At 53.3% G+C, this 17,201-nt stretch overlaps 1 long non-coding RNA gene across 2 annotated transcripts in view; it reads right to left on the bottom strand.

Annotated features, from left to right (window-relative positions):
- The window catches only part of LOC110257416, a 96,596-nt gene that overhangs the window by 17,468 nt on the left and 61,927 nt on the right, over nt 1-17,201 (bottom strand). Inside the window, exon 3 of one of the 2 annotated variants that reach the window (XR_002339980.1) lies at nt 12,545-12,838. The exons of the other annotated variant lie outside the window; for it this stretch is intronic. This is a non-coding gene — a long non-coding RNA (uncharacterized LOC110257416). Of the gene's footprint in view, nt 1-12,544; nt 12,839-17,201 lie in introns of those variants that run through there. 2 annotated transcript variants of the gene reach the window in all.

The following is a 17,201-nucleotide window of genomic DNA, read 5'->3' as shown; positions in this document are numbered from 1 at the left end:
CGAGGTTGCCGAGCTGGCGAGAGGCAGAGAGGGAACGGAGCCCAGGTTTATGTCTGACCCGAGTTCATTCTCCCAAAGGGGATGGAAGGAGCTGGGGGATGGGCGTGGGAGCTCCCAGGCAGACCCAGAACTCCGGACCGATGCCTCAGGCCAGAAGGAGAGCAGGTCCGACTGGGCTAAACACCCCCTCTGCAGCCTGGCCAGACGGCCGGGAGGCCCGGGTACGGCAGAACTGTGGGGTCTTGAGAGGGGCCCTCTCCTGGGCCCACTGGTGGCAGCCACCCTCTCCAGGAAAGGGGCCCTTCCCGTCCCGACTTCCAGCCTGTTGCTCAGCCCCTCGGGCTCCTCCTCTGCTTTCTCCCCAGGCCTTGAAGCAGTTGGCAGCCTGTCCAGCACACCTGCCACATCTGCAGTGATCACTGCCACGTCCAAGGTCATCTGACTTGCAGGAAATCTAAGGACAAAGGCTGGGGCCCCCAGCCCCCCAACCCCGCGGCCCAGCAGGCAGAGGCCCCTGGAGAGGCCCGATCTTCTCAAGGTCACCAAGTTCATTGCTGTACAGCCCGGCCAAGAACAGAGGTCTTCCCAGCCAGGCACGCCCTGCCAAGTCACAAGGACTTTACCGTATATATTCCAGACAGAGGAGGAAGCGTTTCAGGTTTTTCCATCCTGACGACGTACTGTGGATTATTTGCACGAGGTCTGGGAAATTCCAGAAGTCTGTTTTCAAAAGCCACCTTCTTGGCCGCCCTTCGCTTTGCAAATAACCCCTCATTCAGGTGTGGAGGCGGAGGCCTTCTGGTGAAGTTTCGAGACCCCGTGGCCAGCTCCTCGAGTGAAGACCACCAGCGATGGAGCGACTGCAGACCCCAAATCGCGAAGCCCCGTCCAGCACCGCTCTGCCGTCCAGGGGTCGCCCCCGGAGCAGGAGCCGTGCTTCCAGGGTCACCTGCCCAAAGCCGGCACCTGGCTTTAGTTGGGCAGCCGTCAGGGTCTGGGCGTCTGTTTCCCATCACTTTAATTCCCGTCCTCAACGTGGCCGGGCCCCCCCCCGACCCCTCCCACCCCACCCCATAATGTGCCTTGGCCTCTACATGTAAACTCGGAGATCAGATCGAAATTCCAATGCACGGACGTCAATTGTCTGTGTGATTTGAGCACGTGGGACAAGGCCCTGGGCTGGTTATTTTTCCTGGATTCCTAGACAGGGTTATTTACGTGTTGGAAGGCCCTGGTTGCATCATTGAGCTGTTACCCTTGGATGAGTCTATACATTGCTTCTGCGTTAAGGGCAAATAAAACAGCGCCGTGAGGGGAAAATTGCTGCCTGGATTAAGTGAATTTGTCGGCTGTACCTAGAAACTCTTTATAAAGATACAGAGGGGAATTTGTAAAATATACAAGGGTAAGAAAACCCGAAACTGAAATCCTTTCTTCCCAAATAATTTAGACTAAAAAAGGAGGATAATTCATGGCGTGTTTAAGAAGGTAGCTATGGTAGATCATTGCGAACCTATAATTATAACGTCACTCTAGGCGTTTTATCATGTAGATATAATTACTCCGTTCCTAAAACTTGTTTCGTTCTTCTATGGAATAATTTTTATTTTAAAGGCAGGAAAGTTCAAAGACTAATAAAACAAACACCTGTGAACCGTCCACTGAAATTTGACAGCAGTTAACATTTCTCCACATTGCCCCAAATCCTTTTTTTAACTAAAGAAATGGAATTTTAGAATTGAGAGCATTTTATACATTTATTCTCTATCTTTGGACTCCCACTGAGAGGCAACTTCTCCCGCGAACATCAATAGATTTCTAACCATCTATCTACACAGGAGAGATCTGAGATATGTACATTCGTTTTTATATATGTCCTAAAACATAGAGCAAACTTCCTGAAAATGGCCTGCTAATAAACATTTCAGTGTGGGGACCATATGGCCTCCACTGCAGCTACTTAGCTCGGCTGCTGGGGTGTGAAAGCAGCAGCCACAGGCCATGTGTTAAACAAATGCGCGTGGACGTGTGCCAATAAAACTTTATTTACAAAAACAGGCGGTGGGTGGTACTTTGCCAAGTCCTGTTATACAGTATTATGCTGTGTGTATATTCCAGTATATGTCAACGGAACAGTAGTTCATTTGTTTTACCCACTAATTAGAATCCTGCGGCATCTCATTTTATTTACTCAGTCTTCTGTTAGGCCTTTCGATTTCCATTAGCGTTTTTTGTTTCTTTGTTGGTGTTTGGTTTTGGTTTTTAAAGACCTTCCACGTGATCAAACAGGCGAGCTGGAGCTGACACTGTCTAGCTGGAGCTAAGCCATTCCGTGAACTCCTGAATTGTTTGGTGGAAATTCGAGCTTCGGAGGGAAGGTGGCAGCAGGATTGGCTTGAGCGCCCATGTGGCTGTCCCTTGCAAAGTGGCCGCCAAATTTAGTGTAAAAGCTAGAATGTGCCCCTTTAATTATCCAGACAATTCCCTCCATCTCCTTTGTTTGCCTCGAAGGCTTGGGAGAGCGCTTGCCCCTAAGACGAGGGGCCTGGCCGAGCATGGGGTCACACCCAGACACCTAGAGAGGGCAGGCCAGAGGGCTGGTTGCTAAAGGAGGGATGTGGGCCTGGGGTGCCAGGCCCTTCGAGGGCCAGCACCACGTGGGAGCACAGCCATCGCTGCCAGATCCTTTGAATCTTCAAGAGAAGCTGTGTATCTGGATTGCAACAGGAATCCCCCCACGTTTCAAATGCAACTCATTAATGGACGGATGGAAGGAAGGGAGGGAGGGAGGAAGAGAGAGAAAGAGGGGAGGGCGGGACCACTCTGAGCCGCAGGCACAGGCCGCCCTGGCGTCCCACCCCTGGAGGAGAAGAGGGACAGGGATCGCGGCAGGGGAGGCACAGGAAAGCCTTCCAGGCTTCTCTTCTGGGGACTCAGGAGTCCCTGGCTCTGCCCGTGCTGCTACCTCTGTCCCTGGGGGAGGCGTTCAGCCTCGTAGGCCGAGCCTGGCGTTTCCTGTCTGCAGAGCGGGGGCTGCGGATCCACACGCTACTGACCTATTTACCAAGACGGGGCGCTTGGGGAAAAGCAGAGGAAGACATTATTCTCATTGCCCGACAAATCCTCTGAAACGGAGTGTGAGCAGCCGCTCTTTCCTCCAATGAAGCCCCCTCGGCGCGCTTTTAGGCCGTGTGCCGGTCGTTGCTCCCGATAGAACCCGGAGTCCCCCACGCGGCAGGGCCACACCCCCCGGGCTTGTTGAGTGCATCGTCTGTTTCGGGTCCAAGAAAGACTCTCCCGCCTTTGCTTTCCTGCAAGATGTTCACTGGAGCAAGTCCTGTCCTTTCCCCAACCTCCAATACATTATTTGGTCTCTTCTCCCCATCCCCCTGTCCTCAATTTGGAGAGACTGCTTTGGCAGTGGTTTCCCATCGTGTCTCCTTCTTTCCTTTTGTCATTTCATGAGGGTCCTGGCCAGCTGGGAGGATCCTCCCAGCATCATTTAACATATCCCCCCGCCCCCCCGCCAAGATCCAAAATAGCAAAATTTAAAAATCCTCTTACAGAATGCCGCGCTTCCCAATATCTAGAGAGGGTGGTGCTTGTGCGCTTTTTAGCTGTGTTTTGAAGACGGGGGGGGGGGGGCTGATTGGGGGTCCTCACGTGCCCAGAAAACCCAGAACATCTCCCTGTCCTTGGAGTTGACCCAAGCAGCTTCTTCTAAGGCTGCGGGGACCCTGGGCCAAGCCACAGGGTCAGCTGAGCTTCAGAGAGACCCAGGTGGAGTCTCCACGAGGATGATGGCAACCCAATGTTAGGAAGAGAGGAAGCTGGAACATGTCACAGCCCCCCAGGACAGACCATCAAAGCTGCATCCTTCCCATGGGCCCCAGGCCTGGCTCCCCTCCTCCCGCCTGGGCTGCGGCTGCCCCACGTAGACGGAGGAGACAGACCAAGATGAGAAGGCGACGCACAGCAGCTGTGGACTAGATTTCCATCCCAGAGTCTAGTTTTCTAGCCCGGGATATCATGTACCCAGATACGGGTTTGGATGGAACCCAGGAGGGGGAGTGGGGAACAGGGCAGGGCAGAAAGCGGGGGAGAGATAAGCCGGCCTCACTTTCTGGGTTCTGTTGTTTGCATCCTCTGCTCTTTCATCTCTAGGCCAGGGAAGGGCTTGATAGCAAAGCTGGTGACGTGGGGGCTGGATTCTTTCCTTCCATCTGCCGTGCTGCCCTGTGTTCTCTCAAAGGCCAGAGGACAGTCACGGAGCTCAGAAGGGACGTTTCCTCAGCACGTGAGAACACTCGGTCACGCTGCACAGGGCCCCGGGGCTGGGGGCCTCCTGGCCATCTCGGCCGAGTCCCTTACTGCCCCTCTTGCACCTTCAGTTTCCCCAACGGTCACCCAAGGATCTGAACGGTGTCCCCCTGGGAGGTGGCTGCGAGCAGCTGGCCGGCCCAGCAATGCAAGGACAACAGGAGCAAGTCTGAACACGGCTCCTGGGTGGTGCCCTGGCAGGAGCTGCCCCTGCCACCTTCAGAATCCAGAGACAGGAAGACCAGGGGCTCCGTCCCACAGACAGCGCTTGGTGCGATGGTAGGAAACATCACCACGGGCGGTGAAGGGAGAAAAGCGCACGCCAACCTTCCTCGCGAAACCCCAGAGACCTCTGCACACTTTCTCACCCCGTGGCTCCCAGCTGCCTGCAAAATGGAGCCCAAGTGCCCAGGGCAGGGCGCTCTCCCTGCACAGAGCGTGGGGGCCCAGCGGATAGGATGGAAGGGTTGAATAAATGGCGTTTTCCGGTTGGCTTTCAAGACCCCATCCTCTGCATGAACGTGCGGCCCGGGGCGCACCGGCCACCGTCCTCCTTGGCACATGCCCCTCCGTCTCCTGCACTGGACGACATCCCTGCCAAGCACCTGTCTTTCCCCCGAAATCCACAGGCAGCGCTGACCAGCTCCTGGATTACGCTCTGTGTGTGCACGGTCCGGGTCCCCAGACATGTGGGGCACTCCCCCAGGGTGGAACCCCGCCCTACACTTACGGTGCCCCCCCCCGCCCCCACCCCCGGCCCTGGCCTTGGACTTCTCCTCGGGATCCATTTCTTACTTTCCTGTCTTTGGGCATCTTCCCTGAGGGGTTTCTCTAAATGAGATTATCCTGTCATTTGCTCCCCCTCATTTTCTCACTTTCTTCCTTCTGTCCATCCGTAAGATTTCCCCTTCTTCTTCCATTCGTTCTCCACTTCCCCACTGGTCTGGCAAGACCTTGACTGTGATGGAAGCTGCAGGTCGAGGTCAAACCACCTTTAGGAGCTCTGCCAGTTCACAGGCCCTAGAGTGGGATGAGAACCTTCCTAAACACAAACCGAGCAGCAGCAAGAGCCACGAGGAACGGCTGCGGAGACAGTGGGGTAAGCGGATTCTGCAGGTGACTCTTCATGGTTGACCTTGGACTTAGCTGTGCCGTTTCTCAGCCTCTGAAACCATCGGCAGAGCATTTGATGGAAAAAGAGTAGACAGTCTTTGAAACCTTCATACAAGAGGCGCCATCTAAATCCTCAGTGACTTTTACTCTTCAGTGTTTAATTGGACTTCCTTCTGGGATAATAGGGCCAATTTCTGAAATACGACCTTAGCAACAAATTCCCTTTAAGAATTTACGGCCAGATGCCTAGTTTGGAGGGGCAGCTATTATTGTTTCAATAAGACAAAAGGAAACATTTGAAAGACGGCACACAGTATATGCCTCAATCAGGGTGAGCTGATAAAGGCAGGAGGCCAGTGCGGCATCTCAGTGGGGAAAACAGCAAGCAGGGCTCAGGAGGGCTGGGCACGTGGGTCTCAGGGACAAGGATGCTCACTATCCAGCCTCAGCCCCCAGGAGCACTTCCAAACACAGAGGTCTCGAGAGCTGCTTGACATAAGACTCTCCAGACGCAAGAAAACAGAAACATTTCTTCTGGGCGTAAGTGCCGGCCCAGGAAGGCAGGTAGCCACGGTGCTCGGGGAAATTCCACCTGCCTCTGGGATGACCGCTAGACCAGGCCATCAGCACATGGCACATTGTGACGTTGCTCCCTCTAGGACCGGGCATGGGTTTCCAGAGGCAAAACTGGGACCACCTGTGGGGTCCGAGCCTTTGGTTGGCAAACATTTTGCTCAGTCAATGACCTGGTTCACACCTCCTGGCTGCCATTGACCTCTTTTCGTCATAGACATGACAACCATTCTGCTAACCTGATACCTTTAAAATGTGAAGACCCAGCAAGCTACAGAACAGGTGTGGCATGGAAGGAAGCCTAGGAGCATATTGCTAAATGAAAGAAGCCAGCCTGAAAAGGCTGCAGGTTGCATGATTCCAGCTACGGGACAGAGAATGCAAAGCTATGGAGACAAGAAAAACAGAAAAGGACCTGTGGTTGTCGGGGCTTTGGGGTGGGTGCCGTGGCCCATCTGAACCTGAACTCCAGCCCTCGATATAATGTCTCACGAACCATTTAGCCTCCCTGTAGATGCTAAGCCTCACTAATAACTGGGATTGGTCCCTTCAGCATTCCAGCCCTGACCTCCAGCCCCTGCCTCCGAGCCTCGGCGCTCGGCCCCAAGCCTGATTCCAGTATCGCTGGATAAATGAGGAAGTGTTGTTTGCAACTTGTCATCCTTAAGCCTAGAGTCCTAGGCCTTCATGACCAGCCCAGCTCCCTACCACCTCATCCAGAAGGACCGTGTATATATCAATGCCAGGGGCTTAAAAACTATCGGGATCTTAAAAGTTCTACCACAATTTGTTCCTCTGAGAATATACTTAATGACTGGCACTCGCGGCCCCTGCTCCTCCTTCTCCTGCCCCCTGCTCCACGAGTGATGTCAGGCTCCGGCTGTAAAAATAACTGCTTCTCATGCGAGGTTCTGGTCCTTTCTCAGCTGGGTTTGAATGTTGAGCCTAAGAACTTGCCTGCAGTTTTTTAGGGACTCAATATTAGGGTTTCTTTATAATTCTATTAACATGTTAGATGTAACCTTTAATAAAGAGAGATTTCTCTGAAAATCCTTAACCCTAAGAAAAAGCAAACTTTCCTATGGAGACAGAAGTGGGGATGGTGCGAGGGTGGGTCTTGAGGAGACCCTTCTGGATCATGGCGGTGGTTTCCCTTTTGATCTGAGCCTGCGTGGGAGGCTGAGTAAGGGCCCCCAAAGAGGTGCACCCCCTAAGCCCCAGAGCCTGTGAATATGCTGTTTCCTGGCCAACGGACTTTGCAGGTGTGCTGAAGCCGTACCCTCATGGCAGGTGTGCTGAAGCAGGTGTTGGTGAAGAGTCCAGGTTTGCGGAGTGGGGAGCTCATCCTGGATTATCCTGGGGTTCTTGGACCATGGCCAGGATCCCTTTAAGAGGGATGCAGGATGATCAGAGACAGAAAAAGAGACTGGAAGAGGCTTTGGAGGAAGAGACCACGAGCCACCAGATACAGGCAACTTGTGGAGGCTGGAAAAGACGAGGGCTTTTCTCCTAAATCCTCCAGAAGGGATGCAGTCTGGCTTGCACCTTGATTTTAGGACTTCTGACTCAAGACCTATAAAACCATTAATTCGTGTTGTTTTCAGCAGCTAAGTTTGTGGCAATTTGTTACAGCAACCGTTCGGGGACTAATACAGTGTGTCTATAGCTGAAAAGTCACAGGTGTGTCCACGTAAGGTTTGTAGGACTGGCTGTGTGTCCAGGTCCGATCTCAACCTCGGCGTTACTAACATCTGAGTCCAGATTACTCACGGTGGTGGCGCCGCCCTGTGCACTGTAGGGTTTTAGCAGCATCCTGGGCCTATGCCCTCTAGATGCCGGCAGCAGCCCCTCATCCCCAGATGTGACACCAAAATACTCCAGACATTGCTGTGTTCCCTCAAAGGCAAAGCCACCCTTGGTTGGGAAGCGCGGCTGTGTGCGTATCATTACTGTTATTATTCCTTTTAGCATATGAAAGTTCCCAGGCCAGGGATCGAACCCCTGCCACTGCAGTGACCATGCCAGACACGTAACCCGCTGTGCCACCGGGGAGCGCCCATACTTCAATATTAAACCAAGTGCATAAATTCCATGTAAAATAAAGTGGAAACAAAACAAAGCAAAACACACCCTCTACCCGACTCTGATCAGAGCATCTCTGGAAGCACTCGCTTTATTCAAGGCACAGACAAGGCTGCTCCTTTGGAGGGAGCTTTAAGAGGCTCCCCTGCTGCCCTCTTAGAGGAGCCTTCTAACCCCCCGGCCATCCCGTGCATGTGAGGGGTGGGGGTGAGGATGTGCCAGCCGCTAAGGGGGCCAGGGTACCCGGGCTGAGACCCCACGGGGCTCAGCGCTGTTCAGCCCGTGTTACATGGAACCACCCGAGTTCGACAGAAACCAGCCCCGGGGCTGGCAACTCGAGCCCCCTGGAAAGGCTGGGTCTGCACAGTGTGAGGGACACGTGGGGCCCTGACAGTCCCCAGGTGGCCCCCGGAGGGACAGTGCTGGGCGGCTGATTAGCTGGAAGGAAAGCAGAGAAGGGGCAGCTCTCCTAAACAAGAAGTCTCTGCCTGGCCGTGTTCCTCTCACCCCTAACCTTGGACTGATTGTCAGGAAATCTACCTTCCCAATTACCTAATTGCTGCAAAGTGACATTCGAAAGCTCAAAGAGGTCAGGCCTAGGGGGCAGGCCCGGCTGTCAGCCCCTGGGTCCTTGGCGGGGGGCTGGCTTGGCTCAAATGCCACCTTCGGAGGCCCCCACCCCGTCCCTTTGATGTGGGGTCAGAGGGCTGCAAACCAGGAGACAGAGAGCAGCCTCAGCTTGGGGCGGCGGCGCTGGTAAACAGGACCAGCAGTTTCTGGACAGTTCGGCTGCTTCCCAGCCAGGCAGCTCACAGAGGCGCTGGACCGCTTTTTCGGGCGCCCAGAGATCGGCTGTAGGCAGAAGCCCCTCTGCGCTGGGTTCGGAGGGCGGGAGGACTTCATGGCAAGTGAAAATCAGCTTAGGGGGAGGGCAAAGTGCTAAAAAGAGGGGACCGTGGCTCCAGATCTTTGCTGAATCCGGGGGTTCCTCTCCCCCCGTCGGTCCTCACACACGTCGGAAAGTTAGTAAAACGGGGCAGGCATCTCATCCGCACCCCCAGGTTTTATCCTGAGCTTGAACAACCGTATCACGTCTCTGTCACTGGCAAAGAGGGATCATGCCCAGGCTTTGGGAGTGGGGACTGCGGGCAGAGGACTGAGGCCCCGGGCTCTGGCAGCTCCTGTCAGCGGCAGCTGGCAGCTTGCTGGTGTTTTACCAGCAAGGCCACTGCTCCATCCTCCTTCCAGGCTGAGATTAAACGTACAGAACAGCCCAGCCGCAGGGAAGGCTTCTTTTTCACAGTATTTCACAGACGGGGGGCACTATCCAGCTTGCGGAATCAAGGAAAAAATAAAAGGAACGCTGGCACTTACAAAACCTGCAGTGCCCCTGGTAGCCCGGCGTGACAAGATGCAAGCAGGGCTGCACGCCTGGGGCCCAGCTGGCCTCCTGGCCGCCGGCCACTCTTCCTCCCGGGCGAGGTCCCTGCGGCTCAGGCGTCCGCGTCAGCCGGCCAGGCCTGTCTGGCGGGAAGGGAGAGCTTTGCCCTCTCCGAATGTTTATTATTCCGACTACTTGGATTATAAATGCTGAGATATATGAAAATGCAGATGTTGCTCTTTTGATGATCCAAGAATGTGAGGTTTAGGCAAAGAGCCTTCCTTGAGCTTGGCCCGAGCCCCCCTGGCGTGCATTCTGCAGGTGGGGTGCTCTCGACGGCTGCTTCGGACGCTTTTCCAGATCTTTTGCTTCGGATCTGGACATCCAGCCTCTGCACGGAGGGCGCCTGCTCCCGGGGTGGGGGGGTCTCTGGCCCAAAGGGAGGAGTGGGGTCACGAAGGCAGAGAGGGACACATTCCAGGCACAACGAACCGTGGCCTTGCCTTGTGGTGACTGGGAAGCAGGCTTGTCGGGGGCTCCAGCACAGCCTGGCGGCCTGTCTATGAGCTGTGTGTCACGTCCCTTCACTGTGATGGTCTTCTCACCTGGAAAATGGGGCTGATGAGAGAACCCAGCCTCCGGGAGCCTCTCTGCCATCCCCTGGGGCTGTGCTGCGAGATGGGGGCCGTCCCGGACCTTGGAGGCCTGGCAGCATCCTCGGCCTTGCCCGCTAGAGCTCAGGTGTCCCCTCTCCAGGCTGCGACGACCAAAGATGTCTCGAGACGTAGCAGACACCCCGCCCTCCCTCGAAGGCCATCCTGAGGGGTCAACAAGTCACCTCGTACAAAGCTTCAGAGCAGTGCCTGGGAGGGGACGGGCTGGCTTTAAAAAAAGCCCTTGGAACCAGAGCAGGTGAGGTGCAGAAACCCTGCCCGTGGGCGGATCTGGCCCCTGGAAGGGGAGCGTGTCTCACCTTGCCTGTAGGCTGGGGGCCACCCACCCCACCTGGCCTCTGGACCGTGTTTTGAGCCCTTTTGATGAAAGGTAGTGTCCACTATGTCTGCAGGTGATGGTGTCACCATGCAGGCAACCGCCTCACTTCCCCGGGTCCCCAGTGCCAACTCGCGCCTCCTTGGCAGAGACTAGGTTTTGGAGTGTCGGACGGGGGCCCTGAGCTGGGGCTGTTTTCTCTCCTTTGGTTTATCTACAGTCAGCAGTGCTACCCCCCGGGCCTCTCTCCTGGAGCCTGACAGACGGGAGTGAGGAAAGACCAAGTCTCCCTGACCAGGCCTGGGGCGACCAGGTGGCTTCCTTCCAGGGGTGCTCGGTGGCCGTGTGCGGAGTTTTCATCCGCCAAGTGCAGCATGACCTTCCTTTGCAATAACCACTCTCAGGAGCAACTTTCTTCCGGGTGGGAACCTCTAACCATTGTCTACAGGTCCTCGGAAGAGGCAGAGCTGCTGGTGATGGGCCCAGAACGTACGTTGCCTGGAAGGGTCCGAAATGGTGGCTGGAGACGGGCCCCCGGGGAGAGGCAGGGTTCCGCGGGCCGTGCCGGGACACGTGGTGCCCATGAGGCACTGAACGTAGCCTCTGAACTGCGAGGCCCCCGTTCGCGATCTACACCTTCTCTGGAAAAGTCAGAGGGTCTGGCCACCCTGGCCGGGTTCCCAGGGGATGGATGGTGGCGGGGGCGGGGGGGGGGGTGCTGACAGCAGCTGGTGCAGCTCCAGCCGGACCCAGACAGGCGGGGGCCCTCGCTCGGGGCAACGGTGCAGATGCACCTGATTTCGCCACACACTCTGCGTTGTCAATCCCCCAGGGTCATTTCAAAGTGAATAAATGAACCGGGGCTGATGAAGTGACAGCAGGGAAGGCGGTGGCCCTGAGTGAGTGGCCCCTGTGTGCTCCTCTCAGCGGGCCTGCTGCGGTCCCCGGAGCCCCACCAGTCCGGCGGATGTGAGTAAACATCAGGCAGCTTCCTCAGGGGTCGTTTATTTGCTGAGCCAACACGAATGCTCAGCACTCGTGCCAGAGGCTCTTGCGATCTCTTCAACAACTTCCTGCTAAAGCTGCTTTCCAGAGTCAATCTCTCCTTGTCTCTCTCGTTTTTCTGCAATAACCTCATTTAAGAAGGACCTGAAAATAGATGCCAACTTGTTGTTGTTTTTTTAATAATGACTATCTTTTAATAGTGAGAGGTTTTTTGTCTGTTTGTTTTTTTAAAGGAGAATCCACATTTCATAAAGATGCCATTTGGGGTTTAAAACCCCAAAGTCCGTCCTTCCTGGATGCTTTCTGCAGTGGTCACCAGGCAGAGCTTGTTTCCCCTAATGCATCACATAGTTGATCATGAGAAGATAACACCCCCACTCATTCTTTCCTCCCACGTCTGTGGGGTCTTCTCGATGGGGGTGCATGGTCTTAAATGGTTCTGCCTGTTGCTTCCTATAGGCAGACGATGCCGCAGACGCTGTGTGCTGGGAAGCTGACACACTGGGGGCCATTCCTGCTTGCCATCTGAATGAATTCCCTCACCACGTATGATGAAAGGGAGCAGAAAATTCATCCACAAAACACATGGTTGCTGGCATTTGAATACACTTCCCAGAGTGTTTTTTTATTTTTTATTTTGTCTTTGTAGGGCCGTACCTATGGCATGTGGAAGTTCCCAGGCTAGGGGGTCGAATAGGAGCTACAGCTGCCGGCGTACACCACAGTCACAGCAACACGGGATCTGAGCTGCGTCTGTGACCTACACCAGAGCTCACAGCAACGCCCGATCCTTAACCCACTAAACGAAGCCAGGGATCGAACCCTCATCCTCATGGACACTAGTCGGGTTTGTTAACCACCGAGTCACGATGGGAACGCCAACTGGATCATGGTTGTTATTTAATTTAATGTATTTATTTATTATTATCTTTTTGGTGACATGGGGGAGTGGGGTATTTTTTAAGTGATTTTTTAATTTAAAAATTATTATTATATTGAGGTACAGTTGGTTTATTTACTTACTTGGAAGTCCCAGGGCCAGGGATTGAACTTGCGCCATAGCAGGGTTCAATACCTGGCCCAGGATCTTCCACATGCTATGGGCATGGCCAAAACCAACCTACCCACCAAATAAATAAGCAAAAGTTCATCATTTTTAGAGTATGTCATGAGCATGAGCGAGGTCACGGTTGACGGTACAGATGCGTGTCGGGGACCCAGTCAAGAGCTGTCGATGGCGGGGCACTGGACGGCCTCCACCCGCCCACTTCTGAATGGGGGTCCACTTCCATCTTGTGTCTTGACTCTTCCTTTGGTCTCTCCCTGGGAGGCGCAGGGCCTGAAGATCACAAAGACTTTGAGAAGCTTCCTTCCCTGGAAGAGTGGAGACCCCCGGCCCCCGGGGCCAGGAAGCAAGGTGAGCAAACGAGAATCCTGCTGCAGTTCTCCCTTCGTCTGCAGCCCTCATACCTTCCCTCTTTGTTTCCTGCTGACAGTGAAGGATTGTGACCTTTTGGGTGGTGTTCTTATTGACAGAAAAGGGATGGATCAGTCTCAACAGAAGGTAAGACTTACCAAATAATTTATGCCACTTGGGAAAGATGAAGCTCACAGACATTTTTCAATCCACAAAGCCTTCAGCCCGCTTCTGTCACTGTATGTCATTCATTCATTCGTGAAGGACCCCGTCTGGGCACCACCACTGAATCAGTCAAGTGCTCATCCGAGCTCTATCCCAAGACCCCGGAGAAAATTTGACTTTTCCAGGTGATTCTCTTAGCCGCCATGTTTAAGGTTGAAATGAGGTCTCCAGAAATGTGGCCAGTGGAAATCTGAGAGGCACATCCTTCAATTTGAAGGCAAGAATTTTTTTTCCTTCAAGACTCACATATGGCAGAAGACAAATACATGCTGAGTAAAGAGACAGAGGTTCAGTGCACTGCACAGCCTGCTCTTCTAAATTCCTTTTTTCTTTTCTTTTTTTGCTGTACCTGCAGCATACAGAAGTTCCCCGGCCAGGGACTGAACCCATGATTCTGCAGCAACCTGAGCCACTGCAGCAACAACACCAGATCCTTAACCTGCTGTGTCACAGTGGGAACTCCTTCCTCTTCTAAATTAAAGAATATCTAAAAGCAACTCAACGCAAACACATCAGACGAATAGAAACATGTGTGTGTGTTGTGCTCAAAGAGAGATGGAGAGAGGAGAGGAAGGAAAGAATGAGTGGCAGAGACAGAGCCATGGAAAAGGAGGAAGGGCTTCAGAGGAAAAGAGAAGGAAAAGCAAAAACAGGGGAGCAAAGGAGAAATTGTTTCCCACTGTCTCCATAACCAGATTATGAGTGTTGCCTGGAAATCCAGGGCCCCCCCTAAGGACACGGCCAAGTCTCACTACGCTCTGTAACCTAGGCATGTAGCAGAGCACCCCGTAGACAGCAAGTGCTCAATAATTGTGTGAACACTGGCCAAGAGACAAAAAGAATCTGACTGTCAGAGTTCCCATCAGGCTCAGCGGAAATGAATCTGATGAGCATCCATGAGAATGCAGGTTCGATCCCTGGCCTGGCTCAGTGGGTTAAGGATCTGGCATTGCCGTGAGCTGTGGTGTAGGTCATAGATGTGGTTCAGATCTGGCGTTGCTGTGGCTGTGGTGTAGACTGGCAGCCCCAGCTCTGATTCGACCCCTAGCCTGGGAACCTCCATATGCCACGGGTGCGGCCCTAAAAAGCAAAAAAAAAGAATCTGAGTCTTATGGAGAGTCCTCCCTCATTTGTGGCTTAAATGGACTCAATGTGATTCATGTCAACTCTGTTCTCTTTTCCTTTTTTTTCTTTCTTTTCCTTCTTTCTTTCTCATCTTGGAGAGAAGATACTCAGGTTTTTTCCAGGCATTCTTGGATTGCGGCCACCAGGGGGCACCATACCTCCAGGGAACTCTCCCATCCAGGTGAGGCTCTGAGAGCTAAAGCAAGACCAGGGTTCAGGTGTAGCTTTCCAACTGGACGTCCTGGTTTGGGATGCAGTAAGATGAGCGGATTGGCCAGTGCCCTGGGAAGCCCTTTCGGCAGCTCTCTCCATTGACAGAAGGCGTGGATGAGAGGGAAGGCTTCGTCTACTCACACAACAGGAGGAAAAAGAGCCCTCTGGGTTTACAGGAAGGCCCAGAGAGGATGATTTGCATGGTGGCCTGGGGGGGTCCTCTTTGATGAGCCTGTCTCCTCACCTGAGAGGCAAAGGGTTTGGCATCCAGACCTTCCCTCTCTGGGCCTCAAACTGGGCTGAGGTCACATGGCTCGTGAGAGGAAGAGACAAGACTCGAGTGTAAGGTCTTGGCTTCCCAAGCCGCTATTTTCTCTATACTTTGGGGAGTTCTCGCTTACGGGTTCCGACCCCTGCATTGTACTGGTGGACTTTCCAGAGGCCCCAGTGTGGATTTCTCAAAGATCCTCAGAGACCCTGGAAGACCTTCATGGCCCAGAGCATGCCTTGCCTCCAAACCCACCTTCAGGCATTAGTAACCCCAAACCCACCTCTCCTTCACTGGTCACAGTGCAATTGGGATGAAAAGGAGAATCTCATTTCTTGGGGTTCCCATGGATTCATGGCGGAGTGCTGAAACACGTGCTGCTATTGTAACTAAAGGGTGAAGGGTGAACATCGCTTCATTTCCAGCCGAAGAATGCTGCAGACGAGGGTCCCCAACTAGGCTGCATACACTGGGGGAGGCGTCTTCACAAGGAGGTTGGTGCCTTCCAACATTCTACTCCTACTGCCGTTTCAGCAAATCTACCAAGTCTCCTCTTGGAGAGTTTCTGCAAAGTCCAACCTGGGTTTAAAGCAGGTCTCATTTGAAAATTATTATGGAACTGGAACTTCTAAAAATAAACATTGTAGGATTTATGGCAAGTTGAAACAGTTTCCTCCTTGAAAGTGACTCTCCAGGGTAACCGAGTGAGAACAACTGTCCTGGGCCATCCAGAGAAGCTTGGGGGTGGCCCTTGGTTCATCACAATCATTCTTTCTTGCGAGGGCTGAAGTCCAGAACTTTGCAAACTATGCATCTGTATCAATGATGATTACAGAAGACATTTCAGATTGTTTTAAACGTCATGAGTCAGGCAGTTGAAATATTTTATTTCCAAGTCCGAGCCAGCAGTCGATACTGTGGGTCCAGCCCCTCTTCCCTCAGATGCATCATGAGAAAGTTGAAGATCATGAAGCCGACATGGAAGAACACTGGGAAAATCACAGCAGTGCCCCGAGGAAATGGTTTCTCAGGAGTTACCCAGCCCTTGGAGAAGCAGCAAGAGAGGCTCTGAAGGAAAGCCTCAGAGCAAGCGTTTCAGAGAGCCAACCCCACTAAGGGGAAGACAGCAGAAGGGAGAAGCTGACTGGGCAAACCGTTGGCCATCTGGTCATCCATGGCTAGACCAAATTATGCAATCATTCATTCAACAAATATATATTACGGCATGCACTATTCTAGGCAGCGTGGATACAGCTGTCAACAGAGCAGGTATCTCAGGAGCCACTCAGAAAAGTTGCTGTGGGTAAGACCTCGCAAGGGATGGGAGGTAGGGAAAAGCAAATGACTAGCCCCCTCCTCAAGGAAGCTCCTTATTTAGGTAGACAGCCAGACAGAAAACCAGGAGAAACTCAACAGCATCAACCACATAGGTTATCCAAAGCATCAGCAGAGAATTAGGCCTAAAGAGGTAAAGACCTTCCTGACAATAGGAGGTGGGATTCCAGCCAAACCTCACAGCTTTGCACTGTATCTCAGCCTAAGTGTCCAAACACAGATTAACATCAGCCGTTGCACATTCTGTTGTCTTTACCTCCCACATTTCTCCCCCTCCACCACCCCAGGTTCCTGCCTGGACCTCGGCTAATGTGTTCCAACTCACTCCCTGTGTCCACGCTTGCTCCCCAGCCCTCACCTCTCCACGCAGCCCCCGGGGGTCTTCATAGCCACTAATCAGCTTCTGTCATTTCCTGTTTGAAACCCACTGGCCTCTTCCAAACTGAGACGGAAATCCCAACCCTTCACCCTGTGTTCTCACCTCGCACAGGTGAGTCCAGCCAGCGTCCCTGACCTCAGCTCCTCATCCTCACCACAGGGCCTTTGCACAAGCCATTCTCTCTACCCAGAACACCGTTACAGCTATTCTGCACACGGCCGGCACCTTCTTATTGTTCACAGAAGCCTTCTCTGACCCCTGCCTTTAAGGATGCCCCCCCCCATCACTCTCTATCCTCTTTGGCTTCATCCATAGGCTCTGTCCTCTGCATCTGCAATTTTTATCTTGTTTACTTACGAATGTACTTGGTTGTCCTTGCCCCCACTAGAATGTACGCTCTTGGAGAAAACAAGGACTTGCCTGTTCACACCAAATCCCCAGCAGCTGGCATAGCTCCTCAAAGACAGCAGGACCTCTGTAAACAACTATCAAAGACGTGATGTTCTCTTTAATCCCCTTAAGCGGGCAGGTTTTGAAGGAGAAGTAGGATAAGACATACGGAAGGGCTGGTGAGCTGTACAAACACGCGTGGCTGGTGTGGAGATAAAGATGCTGTTGTGAGTCTAACCAGCTGTGGGATGAGGCCTGAGGAAGAGGGTGCCTCTGCTCCCAGATGTGACTGAGAAGCCCTGGGGGACCCCTCCCAGTGTGGGGCCCTTAGTGACCCCACGGGGAGCTCATCAGGATGACATCTTTCACATTCTGTCTACACTGC

Source organism: Sus scrofa, chromosome 17 (assembly GCF_000003025.6).
Source record: "Sus scrofa isolate TJ Tabasco breed Duroc chromosome 17, Sscrofa11.1, whole genome shotgun sequence".
Classification (NCBI taxonomy): Eukaryota; Metazoa; Chordata; class Mammalia; order Artiodactyla; family Suidae; genus Sus; species Sus scrofa.
Note: the sequence above shows the minus strand (reverse complement) of the source record. Positions and strands in the feature narration are given on the sequence as shown.